Here is a 23,415-nt window from a genome sequence, read left to right as displayed (position 1 = left end):
GACCCTAATATGGAGAAGTGATTGAATCTCTAAGACAAAGGAAAGATACATTTATCAACTTAGTTCAGCTGATGGTTATGGGTTACAACTCTTTGTAGGGGAGTTGTTGGTGAGGTTAAACAGGACCTCAGCAACAGAAAGTAAGTTAGTTTGATGAGAGTAATAATGGAGTAAGCATATGGAAGGACATACCCAAGAGAGACCTGTTAGCCCAAGGTTCATGTTGTATGGATGGAAGTGGTGATTTGTGTATGATGTGGGCTGAACCTGAAAAGAGCTGGTCTGTGTAATCTTCTGCTGAGAAAAGACAGTTTCAGATGGGGCTATAGCATAGAGACTTCTAGGGTGGAATAAAGGAAGCAGATAGATCTGACTTTGTCCAGTGGATTGAAGGTCAAGTGATTCAAGAAGGTAAGAGATTGGACAGCAGAAGGACTTGTCCAGAACTAGACTTTTACATGTTAGGTAGCATGGAGTGGACCCGGGAAGACTAGAGTTTAAATGTGGTCTCAGAAACTTACTGGCTATTGACTCTGGGCAAGTTAATTCTATTCTACCTCGTATTCTTCAAGTGTAAAATGGGGATAATAATAATGCACCTTATTGTAAAGACTAAATGAGATAATATTTTGCAAAGCACCAAGTACCTTATTTGTCCTAAAGTTAGTATTTAACAAATGTTTATTTCCTTCCCTTCTTCCTCTTTGCCCCATATTTTGGGCTAGGCAGTTGGATTTCAGAAGCTATAAAGGGTGGCAATGGCCAAATACCTGATGGGATAAGTCAGTGCCAGAAAGGCTCACAGAAATGATCTAATCCAAATCCTTCATTTTATAGATGAAGAAACTCCCCCAAGGTCACACACTGAAGGTTCAAATCCTGGTATTCTGATTGGGAATCAAATGTTATTTTTTTTTTATTCCATCCTTTCCATAGAACCAAAACTTCATTAATTATCAAGGTCCAGAGTGAGAATAGGAATTTATATCAGGAAAGGGTTAAGTAAAAATATTCTGTAGTTGGCTAGGGATAGTGAAATGTCCCAATTGTGGCTTGATAACTTTTAACTGGTGGTAATGGAAAACAAATACTGTATCTGGAGTTCTAGCTGAAACCAGGGTTTAAACTCTTGGCTTCAGTTTCCTCACTTGTGAAATGAGGGGCTTAGAGGTGACCTCTGAGATCCCTTTGAGATCTAATTCTATAATCTTATGCCCTTTCTCGTTCCTTTTTTAAAAAGTGGTTTTTATAACTTTTCAAGTACCCAAGATGTTATATTGTTATGAGAAAGCAAGAACAGAGACTTTTATTTTTGTCTTTAAAAACCTGAAAATAAGAGTGAGAGACTACATTCAACAAATCTTCATCTTTTCCATCCACAGTTCTAGAGAAGGATCACTGATGTTTCTGAAGTCCTACAAAATCAGTCAGCAAAGAAAGAAGTAGTTAATGTGACTAAATTAGACAATAGGAGGCAGGAAAGTGAATCAGACATTTTTGGAAAGGTTTTCTAATAAAAAATAGAAATGAGGTTGTCCATTAGTTACCAGGAAAATTCATTTCCTTAAAAGAATCCATTCCTCAAGAAATGTTGATGAACAAAGTTTGAGAGTATTATTCTAGAATTTAACAGATGCCAATCTCCTTGACATTCCTTGCACAGAACACTCCATTTCCTGACTCAGGGAGTTTTTATTGGCACCCCCACAGTGTGCCCTCCTCCCCACCCAATTTCTAGAGGAAATAGAAGGGAATAAGATTGATGAAGCACCTATTATGTGCCAGGCACTGGGCTGACACTTTTTACAAGTATTATCTCATTTGATCCTCCCAACAACCATGTGAGATAGGTGCTATTATTATATTATATTCTCATTTTACATTTGAGGAAACTGAGGCAAACAGATGTGAAATAGCTTGCCTAGGATCACAGAGTTAGTAAGAATTGGAGGAGTCAGGTCTTCCTGACTCTATCCATCGTGTTACTAGCTGCTTGGAACTCTTTCTTTCCTTATCTCCTCTTTTTAACTTCCTTGGTTTCCTTCTAATCCCAGCTAAAGTCATACCTATTGCAAGAAATCTTTCCAAGTCTTTAATGTTTTTCCTTTAAGATTATCTCCAATTTAGTGTGTATGTATTTATAACTATGTGTGTGTGTGTGTGTGTGTGTGTGTGTGTGTACACATACCTATGGCTATTTATCATATTTACCCATAGTGGTCTTCATGTTGTCTTGACCATAATTTATAAATTCCTAAGAGGGGGGATTATTTTTTGCCTGTCTTTGTATCCCCAGTGTTTATTTAGCCCAGTGCCTGGCATATAGTAGGTGTTTAATAAATGTTTGTTGGCTTGAATTGACAAAATATTAGGGAAAGGACATTAGATTTAGTCTAGTCTACTCTAACCTTCTTCTTCTTCTTCTTTTTTTTTTTTTTTTAAGATGAAAGACAAAAAAGCCCAGAAGAGTGGAAGCATATTATTCAAAGTCATTCAATTAACATATAGAAGAGATGCAATGAGAACTTAGGTTTTCCTGATTTTGAAACTTTTGATTTTTTAATATTATATAGCATTGCTTTAAAAAAAAGAATCTCTTTAAAATGAAACTTTTTGGCAGTTGGACTGTGGTTTAAACAAATGTTTACTAAACTTAAAAAATCACAAAATCTCAGATCTAAAGGCACCTCAGTGGCTGGCCTACTTAAACACCATACTTGAACACAACTCCTCTCCATTACATATCTGACAAATGGTTATAAAGCTTTTAGTTGAAGATATATAGTAAGGGATGTGGTGCTTTTCAAGAAGCCCATTCCATGTTTGGAATTATTATTAGAAATTATTAGAAAGTTTTACTTTATGTTGTGCTTACATGTGCAGTATCTGCCTATTGCTTCTGGTTCTTCCCCTTAGGACAAGAAAAACAAGATTAATATTTCTCACATGGGACAGCCTCTCAAATTCTTAAAATGAACTATCACAATCTTCCTAATTCTTATCTGCTTTGGGATCTGGAGTGAGGAACTGGGTGCCAGTATCTATGAACCATTGGCTAAGTCATTTTATACTTCTAACCTCAGTATTCTCATCTGTAAAAAGAAGGGGCTAATTATAAGACTTTTAAGTTCTATCTCAAAATACATGATTTTATGATCTAGTCCTCATATAACATGCAGCTCTAATCCCCTTTATTAAGCATTGGAGTTACAAAAAAAAGCAAGAGTTGGCCCTTACTCTCAAAATATGGAGGTTACATGTCTAATGGAGAAGACAATAGACAACCAAATATATTCAAAGTAAGCTATACAGGATAACTAGGAAATAATTAACAGAGAGAAGGCACTAAAATTAAAATGGTTTGAGAAAGACTTCTTATAAAGGAAGAGATTTTTATTGGGATTCAGAGGAAGCCAGGGAAGGCAGTAGTTGAGGAGGGATGAACAGATAGAGAAAATTTCCAGAGCTGAGAATATGAATGTATGTATGTACACATGTATGTGTGTATATGTCACACACACACATATAATATTTTTAAAATATAAAAATATGAAGCCCAGAACTGAACATAATGCCACAGGAATTGGCAGAACAAGGGAAACTGGAGTGCAGCAATAAACTTTCTTATTCTGGATATCATATCTTTACTCCCAGAATACATGCACACACATATGTCCAGCAAGGTGACTTTTTCCTCACAATGTGGTTTTTACTTGACATTCTTGTGTCCTTGAATGAGTCTGTTTTTCCAGATTAATTCCTGAACAAACTACACTCTGCCATTATTTTAGTAAAGCTATATAATTAGAGACAGGTGCTTTTTCTAACTGGAAGCCTTTCATCTGGCTAAGTCTTTTCTTACCCTCGCCCCTTGGATTTTGCTGTGGTCCTATTTTGTGTTTTTTCTCTCTCTCTCTCTCTTGCATATGTGCTCTTGGAGAAACACACTCTTTGAAAGTTGCTTAGGCTGGCAAAGGAAGATGGGACAAGACCATATCTCCTTATTTTCAAGGTGAGTAAGAAGTGCAACGTAAGATTTGGAGCTGAAAGAAACCTTAGTGATTCCCTAGATTCAGCCTCCTTTATATCCAGTTAAAGAATTTGAGCCTTACAGAAAAGAAGTAACTTGATCGATGTCATCCCTGTGATACCAGAATGGACACTTAGTATAGTTCTACTGATTAAATCCAATGCCTTTCCCATGCTAGACTACCACTTCCATGTCTTTGATTCTGGCCAGCTTTCCAGTGATTTTCTTATCAATTAATCCATGAACATTTATTAAGCATATACAATCTATAAGCATTTTTTTAAAGCTGTCTTAAGAAGCTGTCTATTAGATCTGTTCACTGGTAAAGTGAACAGAACTACTTGAAAAATACTACTGGGCATGTGAATTTCAACAATGCAGCATTTTTAAAAAGAAAATTTGTCTGATTTTCAGTCTAAGCCATAGGAATCCATGAAACAAGGAAAATGGGCAGAGTATTTGTAGAAGAAGATGTTTCAGTTTTCTAGCATAAATGAAGGCAGGAATACTTTTTGTTATTTCATAAGGAAGGAATATGCTTTAGGCTTTGACAAAGCAAACAATACAGGGAGAAAGGGACTGTGTTATAATGAAAGGGGCACTAGGGTAGAAGTCTAGACACCTGGGTTCTAATTTTACTTCTGTCATTGCTGTGCAACATTGGCCAAGGTATTCAATCTCTCTGGGCCATAGGCTCCTTTCAAATGGACACTATAATACTTTGCCCATCTATCTCGCAGAGTTAGTATTTCTAAATCAATAGATAGGAAAGAATTTTGGAAAGCAGTTATATCATTGTAGTTATAACAATAATCATCCTATAGTTTGCCAATGAAGAAAGCAATGACGATGAGTAATCCCTCTTTGCTGCCTTTGCCAATATAAGAAGCCAAAACAGTGGCTTTGGCCATGAGCATATTCAACTTTGCCAAAGTGAAAATGTTGGAAAGCCACTCACTCTTAAGTAATCTTGAAAAAAAAAAAAGCTCAAACCTTGTGCTTTCAGGAGAAAAACAACTTACAAATAACGAGCACTTCAGAGGAACAGGTAGGGTAGGGGAAGTATAGAGCATGGGAATCCCCAAGTCATTGAGGCTTGTGTTCCATGATGGCTATCCTAGCCTTCATCAAAAAGACAAGCACAGGTGTCTATGCCGCTTCACTGATCCGAACCAGACTCCAATTAAATTTCCTTTTAGAGAAACCATTGAAGTCCATTATTCTTGCAAATGTAAAGGCAATTTTTAGATACCTGCTCTTTTCCCCCTCATCTGTTGGATAACCATACCATTTTATAGCTGGAGATTTCTTGGCAAGCTTTTCTTACTAAGGATTTTGAGAATCATATTTTGAGAAGAGGAATGTGGCAGAGTTGATGCTTTCACTATTTCACCTCCTCTTGATTATTTCCTAGGAACAAAATCTATCTGTCCCATATTTAGGCAGTTCCTTAAACCTCCTGCTCTCCAGTCCATCTTCTAATCAGCTATGAAAGTGATTTTCCTAAAGAGTAGGTATGACCAGTCACTCCAGTGGCTTCCTATAACCTCCAGGATCAAACAGGAAAAAAACCCAAAAACATCTGTTTGTCTTTTATAATCTGGTCCCTTCCAATCTTGCTAGTATTACAGCCTTTCACTTATTAGCATCCTTAATGTTTCTTGAACAAGATCCTTCTTCCAACCCTGTGCTCTTCCATTGACTGGTCCTCAGGCTAGAGTCTCCCTTTTCTCATCTCTGCCTGTTGATTTCCCTGGCTTCCTTCAAGTTCCAGTTAAAAAAATCCCATTTTCTACAAGATACTTTTCTCATTCTGCCTCATAGTGTCTTCCCCCTAGATTATCTGCATTATATTAATTACATTTCCTTGTAAATACTTGTCTGCGTGTTGTCTCTCCTATTAGATCATGAATTCTGACAGTTGGGACTATTTGTATGGGTGTATATATATGTGCCTATTTTTGAACCTCCAACTTTTATTATCACAATGTCTGGCTTAGGTGTTCAACATAATGCGGTGATCCAAGGTAATAGAAAATCTATTGGAATTAGACTCTGGATGGAAAAGCCATCCACATTAAGAGAGAGAACTATGGAGAATGAATATGGATTGAAGCATATTATTTTCGCCTTTGTTAGTTTATTTGTTTTTTTTCTTCCCATGAATTTTTTCTCTTTTGGTCTGATTTTTCTTGCACAATAAGAAAAATATGGAAATATGTTTAAAAAGGATTGTATATATTTAACCTATATCAGATTGCTTGCTATCTTGGGAAGGGGGAAGTAAAGGAGGGAGGGAGAAAAATTAGGAATATAAAGTCTTACAAAAATGAATGTTGAAAACTATATGTGTATTTGGAAAAATATTATTGAGGAAAAGAGAAATGAAAATTTAAAAATGCTTGTTGTCTTGACTATACCCCAAATATTTCCTCACCCACATAACATGGAAATGCTATTCCTTTTTGGGATAAAATTGTAGGAAAGCCTTAGAATTTTACTCCTATGGATTAGATAAAAATAGAAGGAAAAAATAATATCTCCAGAAAGTATTTGAGAGGAGAAGGAGGGCTACAAGCTATGTGTGGTACCCCTTTCCCATTAAAATCTGAGCATAGATTGATCAGGTTGAGCAGTTTATAATTTCAGAAAGCCAAAAATAGGACCCCAAGGCACCTGGTGACAGAGAAGATCAGTAAAAAGGGCTAGAGAAGAGGATACTGGGGTGGGAAATCTGCAACAAAAATGACCTTTTATGAGTGGAAATGTTTTAATTAATGCATATTACCCCATAAAATTAGATTACAGAAAGTGACTGGAGTAAGTAGGGAGAGAATAAGATACTTGAGGGAGGAAAAGAATCTGGAATAGAGGTAGAACAGGTTACAAGTCATTCACTAGACACTTTGACATTGTGCATAGAGACATCTGACTGATTGCAAACATAAATTAACTCTGATTCCAAGAAGAAGGTTAGAATAGGTAGAGAAAATTAGTTTGTTTTAGAAGCAATGGCAGGGAGCAGATATGCCTTAGAGCTAACTAGATATAATTGTGGTAGCTTAATGCTAGTCATATTATGCTTTAGATGTTAATAAAAAGAATTAAGATTTGTGTTAGGGGTAGAAATAGATAACAATTTATTAGTGAATATATGTCATGCAACCAGCCTGAGCAGAGAGAAATGAATCAGGGATGAGATGAGGGTTTCCAGTGGTAGAAGGCATAAGGGCCTTTGTAGAAAGAGAGATTTCAAATGATACCATAAAATAAATGTAGAATGGTCTAAAGCTCTCAGGAAGAAATGTCTGGGTGAGAAAGGCAAAGACCATTATCAACCAGGATTCATTTTGAAAGCACTGAAATGAGGAATAAGGATAATATATCTTTTATATGATAATATATCATTTAAAATTATGCCAACCAATTTGTGAGTTGTCTTAGAATGGGATAAAATTTTGGTATGTTAGGAATTTGTCAATCTTATATTTTTGTATTTTCTTTTATTTTAATTATCTCCTTATTATTCTGTAAAGCTCTTTTTGCAAATGCCAAGCTTTTATCAAGTGAACTATTAGAATTCATGGACTTGCCCATATTACAAGTTTAGAAGTGGAATCACTAATATTCTTATAGTACAAAGTATAGGGGCAGAAACTATAGTTGTGGTATGGGCTTTTCTAGATAGATATGAAGTTTAGGGTCTATTAGCAATAAAAATCTCATAAAGAGATATGAGTTTTTAATGCCAACTATTGTGCTGTGTGTATGTATGTATAAAGCTGTCAGGATAGAAAACTTTATTTTATATCAAATTTAATACACCAAACATTTATTGGACACCTGCTGTATCCAGTGTAGTATTAGGTACTAGGAAAGAGTCAATTTTTAAAAGTTTTCTTTTTATTACTATGAACTTGATGGACATTGTTGTGCCCTTGTATTCCTACAACAATAGGAAATTTGAGGGACATGGGGAGAGTAGTTGGGATGGAGAGAAAGGGATAACTCTAAGGCATCAAGCACCAGGTAAGCAGATTGAGCTAAAGAAAAACTCTGGCAATATTTGTCTACTTATTTATATCCTCAAAACTTGTCGACTGAATTTTTACCTCTTTTTATGTTGTTTCCTCCTTATGGTAATGTATTCTTTTCTGGCTATCCAAGTCTTACTCATGCATTAAATTACAATTTAATTAAGAGCCATTTTCTCCACAAAGCTTCCCTCTAAAAATCCAGAGAACAATCCTCTTTGTCTCCTGGACTCTACAACCCTTATCGTCTGTATTATTCATTGGCTTACATCATAATGTTTTACTCTGAAAAAAACTCTCTTTTTCTCCCAATTAGAAAGGGATCTATTTCCTTGCTATGGTCTTCCTTCTGCTCTGCACATTTTTTGGAACGTTCTCTCTCTAGATTCTAAGTCTGGAAGTTTCGTGGCTAGAAAGTTCCAGTTTTCTAGCTCATTGGTGGTTTTTTTAATCTGTGACTTCAGGGGTAGAAACGACCAGACATAATTCAGAGGGGGTCCCTTTCTTCTTTATAAAACCCCTGAATTGCTCTGATGCTTGGCACCACCATGACCCTCTCCTCCTGCTTCCTGACCTGCTTGAGGCGAGTTGTTCTGAAGCACAGTCCTAGGAATAACAGTACTAGAGGGATAGAACCTTTATCCAAGTCTTGGGAGTACTTTCTTGCTTGAGTGACAATTGTTAACCTCCTCCTCACCCCACTCCACCTTTCTATCGTGGGCTGAAGGCCATCATGTCTGAGGCTCTCTGGTTCTCTCTTAATCCCTTTCAAGTTCTGCTGTGGAGGTGTTAATTCCAGTCCCAGTGTGAGGAAGCTGGTAGACTGTCCTAGTTTAAAGGTGTCAGGGCTGGCCCTAGTGTAAAGTGTGTGGTGATAATGAGTAGGTGGTACTTAAAATCCTTCTATTCTTTGTCCCTTTGATATCTCCACCTAAGCCAGATGGCCACATGGCCTTTCTTCTGGGATTTTTCCTTAAATATACCTAATAATATACTTAAATATACCTAATAATACTTTCCTTAAATATACCTAATAATCTGTTGCTTTCAGTATTGATTGGCTTAATTTCTCTGTGTTTAGCTTTCTCAGCTATAAAATGGGTATATCCTCACCGTGTCTTCCCGAGTATGAATAGTATGAAGAAAGCAATTTGTTAGTTTTATAATACTACCTAAACAACATGAGGTATGATTGTGATGGGATTTGAGGGATGGGGCAAGCAGAATTTACCCTTGAAAAAAATGGTTTATGAAATGAAATTTCTGTGGCATCTCCCTTCCCTTCCTTTGGGCTTCTTGGGGACCCCCTACTTTCATATTTCTTACTTTTACTCTTAGGAGCAAGAGGAACACATTCACCCAGACACATTAAGAATTTAACCCCTTCCTAATCCCAAGAATGTCATTCTAAAACAGGAATGCAGAAAGAGCAATGCTTCATCCAAAAAAATTAGTGCTAATGGTGGAATTTTAGATATCAGTGAGAAAGGCACTGGGGAGTCACAACAATAATGGACATTTTGTAGAGTGAATGCTTTAAGGCCTGCAAAGTATTTTTATTACATTTCTCCTTTTGATCCTCACAACAAACTTGTGATATAACAGGTAAGGAAAAAGAGACTCAAAAAGGTAAGTGTGGAAGGTGGGGTGAGATTTGAAGCCATATTTTTCCTGACTCCAAGGCAAGTGCTTTTTCTACTCTATCAAAAAATAGAATCTGTCAGGAGCCAGCTTCTCAGATCGACTATGCCTATTATGCCTTTGGGTTCTAACAGCTCCCAAATGGTTTGTCATGGGCTTGAAATCCCTATCATGAAGGTCACGAATGAGTCAGTGAGGGCGAGGATTATTAACTACTTGCCCTGTGCCCACTTCCATTACTACAGATTGGTCTACTAGATTATCTAATTGTTACCTTGGGGAGGGCAGGCAACTTGTGCCTGAATGGTTGAGGTATAAGATTAAGGAGCTTTGAGTTTCAACTGGTCTATAAAGGAGTGATAAGTTCTGAAATCAGGGATGAGGGAACAGACTTTTCTTTAGAATTGAACACAGGATAGGGAAAATGTCCTATACAATAATGCCATGTTTCTTATGTATCCTTAAAGGATACATAAGGATACATGTAACCTTAAAGGATACATAAGAACCTTACTTACCCTTTGCTGCCTTAACCATTCCCCAGTGTCCCTGTGGTCTCAGGAGGGTCCTTGTCTACTTCAGTAACAAAAGTCATACCTAGGAGCCTAATTGATTCATTATCGAGTCCCAGAGCCAAGTCTTGGGGCCATATCTGATCAGCAGCTCAGAATTAAGTCTTCTGGTACCTACTGCAGGAAGAGTAAGTGGGAGGACATTTTTCAGGGACCAATCTCTCTCTGGCCCCTTATTCTTACAATGGAGACTCCAGCCTCACTTCCATACATCAGAAATAGATGAGTTAATCCTTGGCTGCAAATCAAAAAGGAAAGGTGTTTTCAATTTTTCCTATGAAAAGAAATCAGTAATGATAAAAATGAAAAAAGCAACTCCCTTCTTGTGCTGTACCACAGTCACAGATCAGAGATAAAGGAAGGATTGGGTGAGAATTTTAATCTCATCTAGACTAATGACTGAAGGTATCATGTATGTTTGTGGCTGAGATTTTTCTGTGTGATTTTTTCCAAGAACAGAACTAGCTATCTTGCAAGCCTCACATGAGCAAAACCCCAGACCAGAAGCACTGGGTTTGCCTCTTGGGAAGGGATTTTAAAGGAAGACTTCTCCTTTTGTGAGATAGAGACACATCTATCTGATATTCCACAGACTTGACTTTATATTCCCTCACCCTCTAGTCCAAGATTCACTGTATGTAATAGTGAATGGTAATGGTAGAAAAAACAAGGGACTAGTAAAAAACAGGTTCTAATTCTTTTTTAATCACTATATGGCCTTGAAAAATCCCTTAAACCTTTTTTTTAAGGCCTCAGTTTGTTCATTTGTCAAATGGGAATGTTAATTCTTGCTCTATCTTCTTTAAGGAGGGACCAAATGTGTTAGCAATGTTAAAGTACAGATGTCTGAGAAGTACAAAATGCCATACAAATACAAAGAATTAGTATTATTATGCTATTTTGCATATTTTCTTCCTAGAAAATGGCACAAATAAAGCACAAAACATTTGGCCTTCTCCCACCTCCACTTTTGCTTCCATCTTCTTTCACCACCCCCTTCCCCAAGACTTCATTCCACTTGGAAACTCCCACAGTTTGAGCAAGGTACAGTGCTTAAAGAAAACAACAAAAAAACCACAACTCAAACATCATCATATGTGCTTTTAACATCTATTGAATGAAAGAGAAATTTTCCATGTCTGTGACATCATAGAGTCACACTCTATGTTCATAACATCAGAGAAATATCTTATAGCCCCGATGTCATGGGGACATGCTTCACTCCATGAAGTCACGTTCCACACCCACGATGTCACGGAGACACATTCCACGTCCCAAAACATCCAAGCCATGCTCCATATCCTTGACATTACAGAGACACAAGGTGAGTCCACAGCATCTCAGTGACACACGCCATGCCCATGACATAACAGAGACATGCCCACGATGACCCCTGGGGCGTTTTCTGGGGGTGGGCACTGTCCACCTCAGGATGCTGCCGTCATTAGCCTTGGAGAAGGTCTCAGCCCTATGGGTGGTATATCGAGTTGTTCAGGGCAGGAGCGTATGATGGTAGGATAGTGTCCAGGTATTTCTGTCCTTGAACTTGACAACAGGCTTTTCTGGTGGGGATGTGCAGCTAATATGTACCAATGTCAAGGGGCCCCAGGGCCCTTCACATGGAGATCCTGCGGAAGGGGCCCTAAAGAGTCCCTCAGGCATTTTATTGGACCCCAGTAGGGTCTTTTAAATCCAGTTCTCAGCCTATACACAATTGTCATACTCTTGACACTGGGCCCATCACAAATGGGCACCTATGATGAGATCTTGGATTCCTGTTAGCTGTTTGTTTGCCACTGTTACACCATGCTTCTCCACACCCCTACTCCCACAATGCCCGCAGAGGCAAGTGTGCGGTTAGTGCAGTGAAGGCAACCCAGGCCCGGCAGAGTGAGGACACAGGCTCCCAGCGATGTCCGTTAACTGGACATCATGCTGCCCTCACTATGATTTCTAGTGCCCTGGCCTAGGAAAGATGCTGGTGGAGGGCAGAGTGTGGCTTGAGATCCCTTCAGCAAAGAAGCTCTTGGTTAATAGCAGTAACTGATAGTTCATCAAAAGACAGGTGTGGCTTGGAAGGAAAGCAGCTGCAGTTAATGTGCCCCCACCTACTACACATGGTCCCCACCTCCACAGTCACGCCCCCAGAGTCACAGAAATCGCATGGTTCCATCCCACTCAGTCCCCCATCCTCCCCTCACACAGAAACACCGTCACACACACACACACACATACACACATACATGCACACAGGCACAAATTTACAGACGCAGGTGTGCACAGACACAGGCACAGACAGAACAGTATTATGAGATCTGCAAATGATCTTTCCCGGGGCCACATGATTATACACGGTCCCCCACCACAGCTTGAGGGTCACGTCCAGCTGCACCTAAAACCAGAGACACACGCTCACTCACATGCACAGCCGCATACATTCTGTTACAGAGGGGTACTCAAAGGGTTCTGAAAGTACAGGCAGGCCTGGGGGGCAAGTCTGCCCACTGTGGCGGGGGGCAAGGGGAGTTTCCACATCTGGCTTTGGTCTTTATTCAGTTCCGAGGGCTGACGGGCTCCTTTCCAGGAAGAAGGCACTGATAGTGTCCAGGAGCCCAGAGCAAAATTAGACCAGGGTGCCCTCCCCTTGATCACTGGCCTGGTAGGACAGGAGAATGGGGAGGTGGAGAGGAAGGGGAAGGGGGCAGACAGGGAAGACAGGCAACCAGAATCAGACAACGAGAAGCTGACCTGCTGGTCCGGAAGCCCTGTGTGCTGCTCACCCCCAGCCACCAGCACCAGCCACCAGCCCGGCACCGCGGGTGCCTCTGCTACTGAGGCTGCTCTGCGGCCCCTCTCAGTGCTCAGCGGAAAGCTAGCAGGAACATCAGCACGACATTAATGATGATGAGGAAGAGCAGGATGACAAAGACCACCACTCGCTGAGTCTCAGGGTTCATGTTGCAACGAAGGAAGGTGTGTAGGATGCTCCACTGAGGCCGGCTGCAGTCTGGGCCCTTCGCCATGGCTGGCTTTGGGTGAAGAATGGGGGGGGGGATTTTAGGGGGAGGGGAGGGGAGCTCCGGCTTCCAGACAAGAAAATTCGGATCCTTGGCCGCTCCCAGAGAGGAGAGTTCAGAGAGAGGGGCTGGCTGGAGGGGGAAGGGGGAGGGGAGGGGACCCGAAGAAGGAGGAGAAGGAGCCCCAGACAATGGACCTATTCTGTAGCCGTCAGGAGCAGAGACCTGAGTCTTCTCTGCAAAGCCATTTTCGGCAGCCGGCCAAGAGGAGCATGCACGTGTCCCAGATGCGGCTCCACCAGGCTCCCTCTAAGTTCTGGCTGCCCCTACCCTCCTTTAGTGGGGCTGCTCCCAGATCCCTCCAAGCAGAGCTGGCTGGGGCCGCTGCCCTGCCATGGTGGGCGGCAGGGAGAATGCGCTGGAGCGGGGGCGCTCTGGGCTGTGATGCTGGATTCCCAAAGAGCCGGCTAGCTATTTGCTGAGCCTGGTATCCAGGTTACATGCGGGGGCCCTAGCAACGGAGAAAGCACAGGGGCGAAGGGGTAGGAGATTTGGAGAGGGGGAAGGGGGGTTTAGGAAGGTTCAGGAATAGATTACTTTCTTGCTTTCAATCCCTACTCCCCTCCCTTTACTTCAGATGAATGGAGAGAATGCAGGGTATTGTATTTAGAAAAGATGCAGTATAGTCATACACTGTTTAGATGGAGGGATAGATAGGGGAGGGGAGTAGGAGGGAAAGGAAAGCACCTGGAATATATTTCTTCCTATTCATCCTGAACATTTCAGCTTTTAAGAAGGTAAGTATCAGTGAGGCAGACTGTCAAAGCTTACTCTGATAGGGCAGAGACACTCTTGAAAGTGAAGAGCTGGGAATGTTTAGGCTTGGGGTCAGAAGACCTGTATAGGAGTAATAGACCTTCAATTAATTAATTAATGGAGGGGCTTTGGGCAATTTTCTGTGTCTAAATTAGAGGCTTAGACTGACTGCTAAATCTCCTTCCAAGTCTAACACTCTGAGATTATTTTTTGGAATCCAGGATATGTATGCCTAAGGGAAGTAATCTGCAAAGGAAGTAAGTAGACAGGCACTTATGTCATGAGGAGTAGGAAGGTCTGTTTAAGAGCAGCTAGGGAGCACAGTGTGGATGCAACCAAGAAGATCTGAGTTCAACTCCAGCTTCAGATACTTACTGACTATATGATTCTGGGCAAATTATTTAGCCCTGTTTGCCTCAGTTTCCCCATCTATTAAAGATGGAGAAGAAAATGGCAAACCACTCTACTATCTTTGCTAAAATAATCTGTAAAAAGGTCACCACAAATTGTATTAAACTCAGCTGAAGTGATTGAACAATAACAAAAAAGATCTATCCCAGCCCCTCAAATATTTTTTTTGTTGCTCTACCACCACTACAATTTCCTCCATTCATTTGGGGGTAATCTGAGATTCTCTTTTTATTGTTTTCTTTATTTTTTCTGATTATACATGTATGTTAATTTTTTAAACATACACATTTCTTTATGCATCATGTTGGGAGAGAAAAATTAGAACAAGAGGGAAAAAATGAGAAGAAAAAAAAATTAACATAGCATATGTTGATTTATGTTCATTCTCCATAGTTCTAAGATCCTCTTTTAAAGTATAAGTAGTCCTTGGAAGGGCACCATGTTGACCTGTGGTACTTCAATATAAGTTAATTTATAATGGTAATAAACTTGAATTTAATGTTCAGTGTCATTTGAGCCTGACATCAACCCTGTGAGAAGGAGTTATTATCCCTAATTAGGCCTAATTAGTGAATCAGGAAAAACCTGAGGCCCTGAGATTTGCTCAAGTTCACAAAGTTTAGTAAGTGGCAGAGCAGAGAGCACAGCTGTAGTGCAGAAGACAGAGCTAGCTATAAATGAGGGATTTCTGAGAGGAACTTCTTACTTCTGACTTACATCAACTTCTGAACAAATCACTAAGACTATAGCTTGTAGAGCAAGCACCAATCTGCATTGGTGGGATGGAGCTTTTCCTTATTAAGAATTATCTATGACAAAAAAAATTTGGAACTTGAAGGGATGCCCATTAATTGATGAATGGCTCAATGTAATGGAATATTATTATTTTGTGGGAAATGAGAAGCAGGATGCTTTCAGAACTAAAAAAAAAATTCTGGAAAATCCTCCATGAACTCAAGCAAAGTGAAATGTACTATATACAAAGTAATAGCAATGTTCTGAGATGATCAGCTGTAAATGACTTTGCTATTTTCCATAGTACTATCCATGACTAATCTGAAAGACTTATGATGAAAAATACTATCCCTACCCTTCTCTGGGTATTATTTCTGAATTATGTCTGAATACAGACTGAAGCATTCTCTCTCTCTTTTTTTAAACTTAATTTTTCTTGAGGGTTTTTATTTTCATTAGGATAGGAGATCTCTATTTTCTTTCACAACTTGACTATTACAGAAATGTTTTGCATAACTTCACATGGATGGTTTCTTAATTGTGAGTGGAGATAAGGGAGAAAACCTGGAACTCAGAAATTTAAAAACAAATGTAAAAATTTTATTTTGTTTTTTTGAATATAACTAGGGAAAATATTAAATAAATAAATCAAACAAGAGTTGTCTATGAAATCATTGGTCTGGAATAAGAGGTCCAGGTAGGCTTCAAGGTTAGGACTTCTGACACCAAACCTAGTGAACTTTCCAAAGAACTTTCCTTTTTAAAAGGCCCAACTTATGGCAATGTGAGAGTCCTGGATCCTAGGGGAGAAAAGACCAAGGGAAAAAAAGGAGGAAAGGATACAGGTAGGGGTATGAAATAGATTGGGGACAATTTAGATAGACTTCAGTGACTTTACAATATTGTCAAATGTGAAAAGTTTTGAAAACTTAAAAATTTTACCCACTCCCAGAAATTCTAGGTTGGTTCACCCAGATATGCCAGCACAGTCCAGGATCATGGTTAACATTGGGAAGATGACATGTGCACCATTACTGAGTCAGAACTTTCTTTGGCTCCATTCCAGAGCAAATATAAGGGTTCCTTGATTTGTTCCAGGATGGGCTCAGGAACTCAGTTCAATACCCAGCAGGATTTTTATAAATGCCCCCTTAGTTACCTCACTAGAAGAAACTTGGACTAATTTGGATTGGAGTAAACTTCTTATTGGGGTCCCCAGTTTTTAGATCTGGAGATGGAAAGAAAGCATGCAAAGTTTTGGGAGTTTTGTTGAATGTCCCAATTTCTTCAGTTTCTGTGATATCTCAAAGCATTTTGAAAATAGACAATTCTCACAGGATTCTGGGGGTGGGAGTGGGAAGTGAAATGGCAAGTCATAGAATCATGGGATTTGGGCATTGAAAAGGACCTTAGAGATCATTTATAATAATAATAACTGATATATAAGACTTTAAAGTTTTCAAAAAAAAATTTTTTTTTACATAAACCCATTCCAAGTTGACAGGAACTCTTGTCAGTCAGGCACTGTAGATAGATATTATTAGTTCCACACAGATGAGGAAACAGAATAGTCAAATGCTTTACCTGGGATTACCAAATTAGTAAGCATCAGTATCAGAGACAAGACTGGTCTTCCTAATTCCAATTGTAAGACTATTCCATCCACCACACCAATGTTTCTTAAACTGTTTGCTGTGAGTCCATGTGAAGATGTAATTAAATGGGTAGGGGATCCCAAAAATTCAACAACTGTAAAAGGTTTCTGAATGTCATGGCCAAAAAATAATCCACAATCAAACATGTAACAAATCTAAGGCATTTCTGCTCTCCTGTGTTGTTTCTCGTGATACACTACAACCTTAGCACTGAACACAGAACATGCTCACTTTTAACATGCACAAATGCTGCAAGAAACACCTCTGCTTAGATTTTAGAGAGGCCACATAAAAATTTCTCAGGTGAAAAGGAGTCACAGATAGAAAAAGTTTAAGAAGCCCTACAATACACCAAACCACCTTCCCTTCATCTTATAGAAGGAAATGGGCCATATTTGTGACTTGTCCAATGAGTTCATGGCAGAGTTAGTCCTAAAGCTCAGGTCCTCTGACTCCCATTTTAACACTCTTTTCACTCTACCCTACAAAGACCCATTTCATAAAGAGGGGAATCAAAGCCTAGGAAAAATTATGACTTTTTGAACAGTGACTAAGCAGGTCTGGAACAAAATACAAGGATTCTGAAGCCTCCTTTTAATGTTCCCAAACAGGGTTTTTTTGTATAGTATTTAAGGTACAACAGAAACAAAATCATTGAAGTATGCATGGAACATGGGCCCTGATTTTACCAGAAGAAGCAAGAAGCGATGGTAGGGAGACTAGTCTGTACACTAAGTCAATGAATTCTTTCAGATTATTGGTTAGTAAACAAATAACCATGTCAGGTCCCAGTAGATTTCAGGCACTAAGGGTATTACTAGTTAAAAAGATTTGCTTCCATTCAATTCAGCAAATATTACATGTTCATTTACATGGCATGGCATTGTCTCCCTGATGCCATGGTCCTTTTTGAGAACAAAGGACAAACAACAGCTATAAAACACTGTGCAAAGAGGCAGCTAGATGGTATAGTGGATAAAGTGCTGTGCTTGGAATAAAAAATTGAATTCAAATCTAGCCTCACACACTACATGTATGTCCCTGAGCAAGTATCTGAATCTTGGTCTGCCTCAGTTTCCTCAATTATAAAAGAGGGATAATAACAGCATCTGTCTCCCAATATTATCAAATAAGATAATATTTGTAAGCATTTACCAAAAGTGGCAAATAGTAAGTGCTTGAAAAATGCTCATTTTCTTCCTAAGTACTGGAGAAGAAAGAAAATTTAAATAAAAATCAGCTATTGCTCTCACATGGAGTTTAAACAGAATTAATGCATCAAAAATCTGGATCTCATAATATAAGTAATTAAATGTTAGGGTATTAAGTTTTAGAAGAGGTGATTTGCCCATGGTCATAAAATGAGTCAGCACCAGAAGTGGTATTTGAATCCAGTTCTTTTTTTTTCTTTCTTTCAGGTTGAACATGTTATTTATGACACAGTGCCACAGTGTATTACATATATTTATATTATATCATATTATACTTAGTATAATATATTAATATAATCACATAATATATAATACATTCTCATAGAAATCATAATACAAGATACACAAATGGATCTGTGATCACATTCATTTAAATGTTCCTTCTAGTGAAACAGATTTCAAACCATTTTGTGACACTGATATCCATGTCTCCCCATAAATCTTTCCATCTCATATGCTGCAGAGCTTTCTCACTTTCTTCTGAGATTATGAAGATGCCCATGGAACACTTAAGCTGCCCACTTCTCCTCTCTGTGCTTCATCCCTTGATTACCCTTGACAATGTTCTTTATTCCAATTTTCTTTGAATTTCTTAATGATTTTATGTTGTAGTCTCATATCTACCATGTGCCTCTCCATTGATCTTTGCACAAAATGATTTGCAATTTTTTTGGCAAGGCAATTGGAGTTAAATGACATGCTTAGGGTCACACAGATAGTATGTATTAAGTGTCTGAGGCTGGATTTGATCTCAAATCCTCCAGACTTCAGGGTTTCTAGTTGCCCCCTATTCATTTACAATTTGTCAGATAATTGTTGTCTTTCATGTGTCTTTCTTTCTCTCTTTTTTTCTTTGTTTCTTTCCTTCCTCCCTCCCTCCCTCCCTTCTTTCCTCCTTCCCTCCTTTCTTCCTTCCTCCTTCTCTTCCTTCCTTCCTTTCTTTCTCCCTCCCTACCTTCCTTTCTCCCTCCCTCCCTCCCTCCCTTCTCTATCTTTCAGGGTTCTTTTTTTTTTCTCCAAGGCAATTGGGATTAAGTGACTTGTCCAGGATCATACAACTGGGAAGTATTAAGTGTCTAAGTCATATTTGAAATTAGGTCCTCCTGACTTCAGGGATGGTGCTCTATTGGACTATCTAATACCTTCCCCCCACCATGTATCTTTCAAGCATACAATATGACTGATTAGTTTTATTTTAGGAAAAAAGATAGGTCTTTGTTTCTAGAAAAAGGTTCATAATGACAATTGGTCCTGTTCTCCTCTTCCTATTTAATTTTGGACTCGACTCATTGTCCATTTTTGTTGTCTGTCCCAGATATTCATGTTGGTGGGGAGGTTTAATGGGCTATCAATTTAAATACATGTCATATAGTCAATATATACTTGTCATCCATTTTGTCTTTCCTGTGTGAATGGTCAGGTCAAATGTTTAAGACTCCTTCCAGGAAGTTCTTCAGTGTAATAGGGTTTAATACAAAAGGGGACAAAAAGTCCCCTGAAAAGAAGAACAATTGGAAGACTTCACTGTCCACAGGTAATTCATCTTTAAATTTTTTTCTTTTTTTGCATTTTTCTGAATTTGACAAATATTCTATTTCCATACATAAAGAATAGAAAAAGAGGTTGTATATGAAACTGAATTACTATTATGTGCAATTTTTTAAAAAATTAAATAATAAATTCAACGCATTTGTTTCAAAGATATCCTACTTTGTTATCTCCCTTTGAATTCCCTATTGCTTTACTGTATGCATTTAAAAATAATGCTTCAATGACACTGTTTTAATTAGTTTCTTCTCTTTTTTTTGGTATCACTTTCATTAATCTCTTTCTTCTTCCAAATTAAAAAACAAAAACAAAAACTTTAACAGAACAAATAAAGACATATAAGCATAAACTAATCTATAAATGTCAAAAATATATGTCTTATTCTGCATCTCTGATCCAGTAATGCCAAACTCACATAGAAATACATATTTACTTAGAAGATCACAAATTAACATTATTTCTGTTTATTTGTATTTTAAAAAGTTATTTTGTTAAACATTTCCCAATTACATTTTAAGCCATTAGAGTTAAAGTTAGAGGCACTCTAGAATTTTGTAGGTTACTAGAAGTTTTACTCTTTGCATTTAGTCTTTCACCTTCCTTTCAAATAGATAGAATGTTTTATCACTAGCTAAGTCTATAAGTCAAGATAGGTCATTGTGTTGATCAAAGTTATTAAATCTCTCAAAGCTATTTTTCTTTACAAAATTCTAGTCACTATTAAACTATTCTTGTTCTGCTAATTTCACTCTGTACCAATTCAAACAGGTTTTCCCAAATTTTTTCTGAATCCATTTCTTTTGTCCTTTCTTACAGTGAAATAATATTCTATTACATTCATATGCCATAATTTATTTAGCTATTTTCTCATTGATGGGTACTCCCTTACTTTTCTGTTCTTTGCTACAATAAACATTGCTGTTATGTGTCATATTAGATAGATTACTTCTTTGTTCTCTTTGGTATTATATGTCTAATGGTGATGTTGCTTGAAAGCACAATTTATTGATGTTTGGGATATGACTCCAAATTGCTTTCTAGAAAAGATGGACCACTTCACAATTCTACTAAGAATGTCTTAATGTGTCTGTCCTCATAGACATTTCTTTCTTTCTTTTTTTTTTTTTTTTTGGTCATTTTTGCCAAAAGGTGTGAGGTAGAATCTCAGAGTTGTTTTAATTTGCATTTCTATTATTAGTGAATCAACATATTTTTTTTCATATGGTCATTGATCACTTTAATTTCTTCATAGGGGATCCCCTTGAATCCAGATCTTCCTGACTATAGTCCAGGGCATGATCCACTATTCTGACTAGATACTTAGATATTTCTCTTATTTAAAAGAAAGGCTTTGAGAAAATATTATGGCAAAAATTTTAATGGGGAAAAGTAAGCTGCAAAATGTGTAAAAAGGACACAATTGGGGTGTGTGTATATAAGAGGTGGAGGAATGAAGACAAAATTTATCAATTTCACAACAGTTTTGTCTATGATCTACTCTGAATTTTTACAAGTTATTTCTCTCATCTGCCAAAATAGAATTCTGTAACCTAGAGGGTATATTTCCTCTGTACGTATCTTTCTTTGAGAAAGAGGAGTATCTGCTATGGGATAAAATGTGTGTTGGATGGAATTATTCTTTTTCTGAGTGAAAAGAACAAGTGCATTAATATATTTTATAAAGTCTTTTCTCTTGTCCACTTTGGCTAAGGAAAAGGCATTCTTTCCACGTTTCCAATCCATTATTAATAAGGAGGCTTTCTAATTAAAAAAGTATACTATGATTATACAATGAATGAATATGCAAGACCCTTAATATAGATTGGTGTGTATGGGTGGGGTAGGAGCAGGGATAGGAGAAAAAAGGGGAAGTGGGTGGTAAGGAGAAGGAAGGGCAAGTGCTGGAGAAAAGGATTCCATTTTTAAAAGAACTTTTAAAAATCAATTAAATATAAAAACAAAGTTTAACATTTTATTTCATAATTTTTTTTTGAGTTCCAAGAGGCCATTTTAAAAAATAGCACATTAGAAAGTGGGCTTTCCAATTGGAAACTATGTCCTATATGGTTATACAATTGAATATTCTTTGATTCAGCAATACCACTAGTATGTCTGTATCCCCAAGAAATTTTTTAAAAAAGATCAAAGCACATATTTTTTAAACTTTATTTTTCTTGGGGTTAGGGTTTTGTTTGGTTTTTGTCTGTGCTTTCTTTTACAATATGACTAATATGGAAAATATGCTTTCAATAACTGCACATTTATAACCTATATCAAATTGCTTAGCTTTTCAAGGAGGGAGAAGGGGAAAGAGAGAATTTGGAACTCAAAATTAAAAAAACAAACAAACACTAAAAATTGTTTTTACATGTAATTGGAAAAAAAAAGTGGGCTTCAAAGAATCATCAGGCTAGAAAAATTTAGCAAGTTTGGGCTGGCTGAATTTTTGATGTTTACTTTTGATTAATCTTCTATCTACCTATAATTTATGCTTCTGTAAATTACTTCTGGATTTACATGCTTTATTTCCTTGTGAATAGGGTCTTAGAGTCTCAAGTAAAGTCTTTATTTAAGAAGAGGTCCAGGAGTCAGTAAGAGAAAGAAAAAGTATGAATTAGAGTTTGAGAACCTAGAAACAGTGGCAAGGCAGTAATTTGGATGAGGATAAATCTCAGCCAAAGGAGTCAAGGTAGTTAAGGTTTAAAAGAAGGACAGGAGGCCTCATACCTTGAACTAAGATTTAAAGATGAATTAAACTTATAAAAAGAAAGAAAGAAGGGCTAGAGTAATGGTAGACTTTATGGATCAGATCTGATAAAAATCAAACCAAACTCCTTTCAAGCTAAGATCCATGGCCCAAGGAGAAAACTACTTCATTTTAAGAAAAATTCATCCTTTTACAAATGTAGCTACAAAATGAATTTCTGTAAATGAAATTTTATTTTCCAGTTTTCTATGAAAAATAACTAAGTTTCTAATAAAGTGACACTAATACTATTTACAAAGCACCCTACAGTTAGGTAGTACAAATATTAATATCCCCACTTTACAGAAAAGGAATCTAAAAATCAGCAAGATTAAATGACTTGTTCAAAGTCATACAGCAGGTAAGTTATAAAACCAAGAATTAAATCCAGATTCTCTGAGTCCAAATTCAGCACAACTCTTTACTTCCCTAGTCTTCTTATTCTAAAATAAATTTAATGCAACACAAATGCATTGTTGTGGAGTTGCGAACTGATCCAACTATTCTGAAAAGCAATTTGGAACTATGCCCAAGGGCTATAAAACTGTGCATGCCCTTTGATTCAGGAGTGCCACTGTTGGGTCTATCCTAATGATATAAAAAAGGGGAAAAGACCCACATGTACAAAAATATTTATAGCAGCCCTTTTTGTAGTGGAAAAGAATTGGAAATTGAGGGGTTATCCATCAATTGGGGAATGGCTGAACAGGTTGCAGTATATGAAGGTATTGGAATATTATTCCATAAGAAATGATAAGCAGGCAAATTTCAGAAAAACCTGTAAAAATTTCATGAACTGATGCTGAATGAGGTGAGCAGAACCAGGGGAACATTGTGTGGATGATTAACTTTGATAGAATTTGCTCTTCTCAGCAATACATTAATCTAGGACAATTCCAAGGGACTCACGATGGAAAATGGTATTTACAACCAGAGAAAATACTATGGAGTTTGAATGAAGATCAAAACATACTGTTTTCATTTTTTTGTTTGTTTTCT

General features: G+C 37.7%; 1 protein-coding gene across 2 annotated transcripts in view; it reads right to left on the bottom strand.

The window, feature by feature from the left end:
• Positions 1 to 23,415, bottom strand: part of ARHGEF4 (Rho guanine nucleotide exchange factor 4) — a 244,140-nt gene that overhangs the window by 38,234 nt on the left and 182,491 nt on the right. The window contains exon 1 of one of the 2 annotated variants that reach the window (XM_051985661.1): positions 13,026 to 13,692. The exons of the other annotated variant lie outside the window; for it this stretch is intronic. The gene's annotated coding sequence lies outside the window, so the exon portion shown is untranslated. Of the gene's footprint in view, positions 1 to 13,025; positions 13,693 to 23,415 lie in introns of those variants that run through there. 2 annotated transcript variants of the gene reach the window in all.

Source organism: Antechinus flavipes, chromosome 3 (genome assembly GCF_016432865.1).
Source record: "Antechinus flavipes isolate AdamAnt ecotype Samford, QLD, Australia chromosome 3, AdamAnt_v2, whole genome shotgun sequence".
Classification (NCBI taxonomy): Eukaryota; Metazoa; Chordata; class Mammalia; order Dasyuromorphia; family Dasyuridae; genus Antechinus; species Antechinus flavipes.
The sequence above is the reverse complement of the archived record's forward strand: the minus strand, read 5'-3'. Positions and strand labels throughout refer to the sequence as shown.